Source organism: Lithobates pipiens, unplaced genomic scaffold, assembly GCF_037356315.1.
Source record: "Lithobates pipiens isolate NorthernLeopardFrog02 unplaced genomic scaffold, aLitPip1_a1.2 Scaffold_56, whole genome shotgun sequence".
NCBI classification, from domain to species: domain Eukaryota; kingdom Metazoa; phylum Chordata; class Amphibia; order Anura; family Ranidae; genus Lithobates; species Lithobates pipiens.
In genome coordinates, this window is record NW_027507878.1 from 1,727,985 (window position 1) to 1,734,297 (window position 6,313).

At 36.0% G+C, this 6,313-nt stretch overlaps 1 long non-coding RNA gene across 1 annotated transcript; it reads right to left on the bottom strand.

Moving 5' to 3' along the window:
* Window positions 1-4,147: 4,147 nt before the first annotated feature.
* Window positions 4,148-5,429, bottom strand: LOC143958021 (uncharacterized). The gene is made up of 2 exons (XR_013270081.1): window positions 4,266-5,429; window positions 4,148-4,209 (listed from the first exon to the last, which is right to left on the bottom strand). It is a non-coding gene; the product is annotated as an uncharacterized LOC143958021 (long non-coding RNA).
* Between the last annotated feature and the right edge of the window lie 884 nt (window positions 5,430-6,313).

A 6,313-nucleotide genomic window follows, 5' to 3' on the forward strand; every position in this document is an offset into this window, starting at 1 on the left:
GGACCTTATGTTTCAGGACTAAACATTTCTCTATGTCCTAGACAATGAATGGCCTCACTGGTGTCAATACTGGCAATTGTTCCACTCGGCCCTTTACCGGTCGCCCATATAAAGGACACCGTTGGGGGGGGGGGGGGGGCTCTTTAAAAAAGTAGAATCACCCCAACTTAAAAATTTGTCGACCTCCACCTCCCCCCCTCGAGACCAGGTGCATGTAGTACTTGGATCCCATTCTGATCTGTGCTATGTTGCGCTGGAATAGTCAACTGCTCGCTTCCCCTCCCCCCAGGGAGCAGCGGGGCACTCAGGTGAGGCTATGTGCAGGTAGAGGGAACAGACACCGATCTGCACAGACATCGCTTTCTGCACTGATGATCCCAACCGTGTTATTACCGGTGTTCTAATAGGATATGTACTGAGTATCACTGCACATAGATGCAAGAATAGGGGTTCTCCCATAGGAATGCCAATAAATTGGGTTGTAGTCTAGGGAGGAGCTTCTCCCATAGGAATGCCAGTAAATTGGGCAGCAGCCTGGGGAGGAGTTTCTCCCATAGGAATGCCAGTATATTGGGCAGCAGCCTGGGGAGGAGATTGTCCCATAGGAATACCAGTATAAAGGGCTGTAGTCTGGGGAGGAGCTTCTCCCATGGGAATGCCAGTATATTGGGCTGCAGCCTGGGAAGGAGCTTCTCCCATAGGAATGCCAGTAAATTTGGCTGCAGCCTGGGGAGGAGCTTCTCCCATAGGAATGCCAGTAAATTGGGCAGCAGCCTGGGGAGGAGATTCCCCCATAGGAATGCCAGTAAATTGGGCAGCAGCCTGGGGAGGAGATTCCCCCATAGGAATGCCAGTATAAAGGGCTGTAGCCTGGGGAGGAGATTCCCCCATAGGAATGCCAGTATAAAGGGCTGTAGCCTGGGGAGGAGCTTCTCCCATAGGAATGCCAGTATATTGGGCTGAAGCCTGGGGAGGAGCTTCTCCCATAGGAATGCCAGTATATTGGGCTGAAGCCTGGGGAGGAGCTTCTCCCATAGGAATGCCAGTAAATTGGGCTGAAGCCTGGGGAGGAGCTTCTCCCATAGGAATGCCAGTAAATTGGGCTGAAGCCTGGGGAGGAGCTTCTCCCATAGGAATGCCAGTATATTGGGCTGAAGCCTGGGGAGGAGCTTCTCCCATAGGAATGCCAGTATATTGGGCAGCAGCCAATGGAGGAGTTTCTCCCATAGCAATGCCAGTATAAAGGGCTGTAGCCTGGGGAGGAGCTCCTCCCATAGGAATGCCAGTAAATTGGGCTGAAGCCTGGGGAGGAGATTCCCCCATAGGAATGCCAGTATAAAGGGCTGTAGCCTGGGGAGGAGATTCCCCCATAGGAATGCCAGTATAAAGGGCTGTAGCCTGGGGAGGAGCTTCTCCCATAGGAATGCCAGTATATTGGGCTGAAGCCTGTGGAGGAGTTTCTCCCATAGCAATGCCAGTATAAAGGGCTGTAGCCTGGGGAGGAGCTCCTCCCATAGGAATGCCAGTAAATTGGGCTGAAGCCTGGGGAGGAGCTTCTCCCATAGGAATGCCAGTAAATTGGGCTGAAGCCTGGGGAGGAGCTGACAGCAACCATAAACAGAAAAAAAAAATATATGGCCTGTTTTGTCACAACCATAGCAAATATCAAAACGGGACCAAGTTCTACATACACGGTGATACTTCTTTATTATGTAACACTCGTTCTTAGCAAACTGTCTACATTTTTCAAATATTATCCCGCCTCAGGCAAGGCACAACATTAAAATATAGTGATGGCGATTCGTTTGGCAGTTCTAATTGTTATTTTTTTATATTTATTAAAACATTTTTTTTTTTAACAAAAGGTGCTTTTTTTTCTAAACCCTATGCTGTTTAAATAAGTATATATATAAAAAAATATGCTCTATAAATTCTTGTTTTGAATTATAACTTTTTTTCTCTTCAAAATATATATATATAGTTAAAAGTGAGGCAAATTCGTAAACTATTTCGCAGCTAGCACCTTTGAAATTGGGAGCGTGGGAAATAAAGCACCATTTGGGGGTTGGGCGTGGGGGGGGGAGGGGGGGCACTGCTCTTAAATGATGTGGGGAAAAGTTTGGAGGCAACGGTATTCCCTTTTCTTACAAAAAATTGTCAACGCTTTACAAAATATTTTTTAAATATCAGGTTTTTTTTTTATACTGAATGTTGGGTAATAATACCATAACACACTAACAGGGCCTTTTTTTTACATAGTAAATTGGAAAAAAAAATAATAAAATAATTTTTAAAAAGTATCAGATTTTTTTTTATTTTTACAATGAATGTTGCGAAATGGGAATTTTTTTTTTGTTGGTCGTATAATAAATCGGCAATTTTTTAAAACAAAATCCATTTGCTTAAAAAAAGTTGTTTTATAAAATAATTTAAAAAAATTATAATAGAAGATTTTTTATTTTTTTTTTAACTAATGTTGGGAAGCAATACTGTAATACGCTGACAGGGAGCCTTTTATTTATTTTTCTTGGTCACATAGTAAATTGGCACATTTTTAAATTATAACTTGTAAAAAATCTATTTGCCTATAAAAAAAAAAAAAATAAAATCGTCAACACTTTACAAAATCATTTTTAAATATTTTAGATTTTTTTGCTTTACACTAAATGTTGGAAAATAATACAATACACTGTCAGGGCCTTTTTTTCCCTCTTGGTTACATAGTAAATTGGCACATTTATTAAAGTGTAACGCAGGGCAAAATATATATATATATTTTTTTTATAATAGGAGATTTTCTTTAACACGGTGTAAAGTAGTTTTATGCAACCCCTGGTTATTGAGAAACAGAAAAATAATATGCTGATAGTAGACTTTTTTTCTTTCTTTTTTTTTTTTTTTTTAAAGGCTTGCATAATAAATTGTCTTTTTTTTTTTTTTTTTAAGTGTAACTCTGAGCATAAGAACAAAACAACATATATAATGCAGTCTGTCAGTTAAAATTACACAGCAGTCCTTGTTTTTCTGAGCCCCGGTAATGATTTTATTACCTGTTACTCAGTAAATCCATTATTTTTCACACTTCCTTTAAAAAGGGGTGACAACGCTGGTTGTTGTATGGTGAAAGGGCACAACATGTTGTCACCCTGTTGACAGGGTGGTCTTAAATGGACATGTAGTTTTATGTAGAGTTTAAAAAATTGAAGCTAGGCTCCAGCTAACATTTTTAGGTAGTTACAGCAAAGAGATTTTTTTTTTCAATATTAAAAAAGGAGAAAAAAAAATTAAACAAAAAAAAAAAAAAAATTAAAATGTAAAATAAAAGAAAAACTGAAATATGCATAAAACCTAGTGTAAGCCCTGCTCCTTTATATACATATATATATATATATATTTATATATTTATTATTTAAGTAACTAACAAATTGAAGCTCAGCTCTAGCTAACACCGTTAGACAGTTACAGCAAACTGTTTTTTTTCTGTTTTGAAAAATATTAAAAATGTAAAAAAATAAATAAATTATCAAATGAAAATGAAAAAAAAATGAACTAAAAAAAAAACAAATAAAAAAAACAAAAAAAACAAAGAAAACCCACTTAAACAATACGCATAGAAACTGACCAGTGTAAGCCCCCCCCCCCCCCCCCCACCCTCCTTTATATAGGGTTTAAGTAACTAACAAACAAATTAAAGCTCAGCTCTAGCTAAGACCTTTAGGCAATTACAGCAAACTGTTTGTTTTCTCTTTTGAAAAATCTAAAAAATTGTAAAAAAAAAAAAAAAAAATTCAAAATGAAAGTTAAAAAATTAATAAAAAAAAAAAAAAAAAACCCAATATGCTTAAAAAACTGACCAGTTATATATTAACTAACTAACAAATTGAAGCTCAGCACTAGCTAACACTTTTGGGTACGGTGGTTACAGCAAACAGGTTTTTGTTCTCTTTTGAATTTTTTATTAATTCAATTAAAAAAAATAATAAAAGTTTTTTTTTATTGAAAAAAATGAATTCAATAGTATGCATAAAAACTGACCAGTGTAAGCGCCCCCCCCCCCCCCCCCCTTGCAGTGTTATAGGGGTTGCAACAAACTTTTCTTGGCCAGGCAGTGGAAAAAAATAACAGCTCTACAGTTAAACGTTTAACGTTTCAAAACGAAATAAAAACTCGTTTGCTGTAAATGCTTAAAAGGTGTTATTGGGAGTTGAACTTCAACTTGTTACTCAAACTCTGTATAAAGTAAATGTGCCTTTAAGCCCCCCCACCCCCAGCCACACGGTGACAACGCTGCTGTACAATTTCACTCCAGGACAAACGTTGTCACCCTATTCCAGGAAGTGGAAAAATAACATTTGTACCGGCAGGATTAACAAGTAACAAATTATGTTCCAAGGGGGAAAAACAAAAATTTGCTGCATTATTTCTATGGCGAGACCGCGTCATTGATGTCATTTATTTATTTTTTTTCAGAGTTTACGGTGTGCAAAGAGCAACATTTGGTGAATATTTGGCGTACCGGAATACCGGAAGAGGATTTCGTTTTCCAAACAAATCCGAGTAATAAGAATGATTTGGAGAAACAATAAAGTGACAGTAAACCCCGCCCCCTCATTATAATCTTTACAATACTTTAGTATAATATTGTGTCTTTGTAATACATTGTATCTATAGGAAGATATCTGATGATCCCGCCACTGACCTCCTCTGTGATTGGTGGCCACGATCCACGGGCTGATCTACCCGCTGCAGCCTCGCCGCCACTCGGCGCTAAAAGAAAAGGCAGAGTCTGATCTCCAGCGCGGTGGGCGGGACCAACCTGGCCCTCCTGTGAACTTTGATGACAGGAGGAGCAAGTGTCAATCAAACACGCTTACCCCGCCCAACTGAGCAGCACCGGGGGGGGGGATTTGTTCCATGCGTGTTACACACATGATGAGACAGGTAAGATTGGTTGACAGAGGCTCCTCCCTCTCATTGCAATTCACGGCATAGCAGGCTAGCCCCGCCCACTGCCTGAGCCAGAGAAGGAGCAAGGTGGTCATGTGACAAAAACAAGGAATAAAGCTATTTAGAAGGAGATATATATATATATATATATAGGGCTCTCTAATTTGGGAGAAAATTCCCAACCTAGATCTATTTTGTAAGGCGATTTGTTTCTGGATATTCTGGACGATTAGTCCCAAAGAAATGTTTTGCATAAAGGATATAAAAATTTTTTTTTTTATATGATATATATATATATATATATATATATATATATATATATATATATATATATATAGATAGATAGATAGATAGACAGATATTTTGTAATGCTATGTACTGGGTAATTGTCTTGTGCAAAAAAAATATTTTGCAATGCTTTTTATTTTACTTTATTTTTTTTCTTTGCACAAGACAATTACCCAGTGCATTCCTTTGCAAAATGATGCATAAAGAATATATATATATATATATATATATATATATATATATATATATATATTCTTTATGCAAAATATTTTGGAATGCACTGGGTAATTGTCTTGTACAAAAAAATAAAATAAAAAGCATTGCAAAATATTTCTTTATTTTTTTGTATTTATTTTTTGCACAAGACAATACTAAATATATAATATTGTAATGCTATGTACTGGGTAATTGTCTTGTGCAAAAAAAAAAAAAAGCATTGCAAAATATTTTTTATATTATTATATATATATTATTATTATATATATATATTTTTTTTGCACAAGACAATTACCCAGTACATAGCATTACAATATTATATATTTAGTATTGTCTTGTGCAAAAAATAAATACAAAAAAATAAAGAAATATTTTGCAATGCTTTTTATTTTTATTTTTTGTACAAGACAATTACCCAGTGCATTCCAAAATATTTTGCATAAAGAATATATATATATATATATATATATATTTTTTTTTTTTATAAATATATATATATATATATTCTTTATGCATCATTTTGCAAAGGAATGCACTGGGTAATTGTCTTGTGCAAAGAAAAAATAAATAAAAATAAAATAAAAAGCATTGCAAAATATTTCTTTATTTTTTGCACAAGACACTTAAAAATATATAATATTGTAATGCTATGCACTGGACAATTACCCAGTACATAGCTTTGCAAAATTTTGTTTTCTTTTTTTTTTGCACAGGACAATTGCCCAGTACACAGCATTGCAAAATGTGTATTTTTATGTATTGGGTAATTGTCTTGTGCAAAAAAAAAAAAAAAAAGAAAGAAATATTTTGCAGTGCTACGTACTGGGTATGCCCGTTTTGTAAGGCGATATTTTATGGAGAT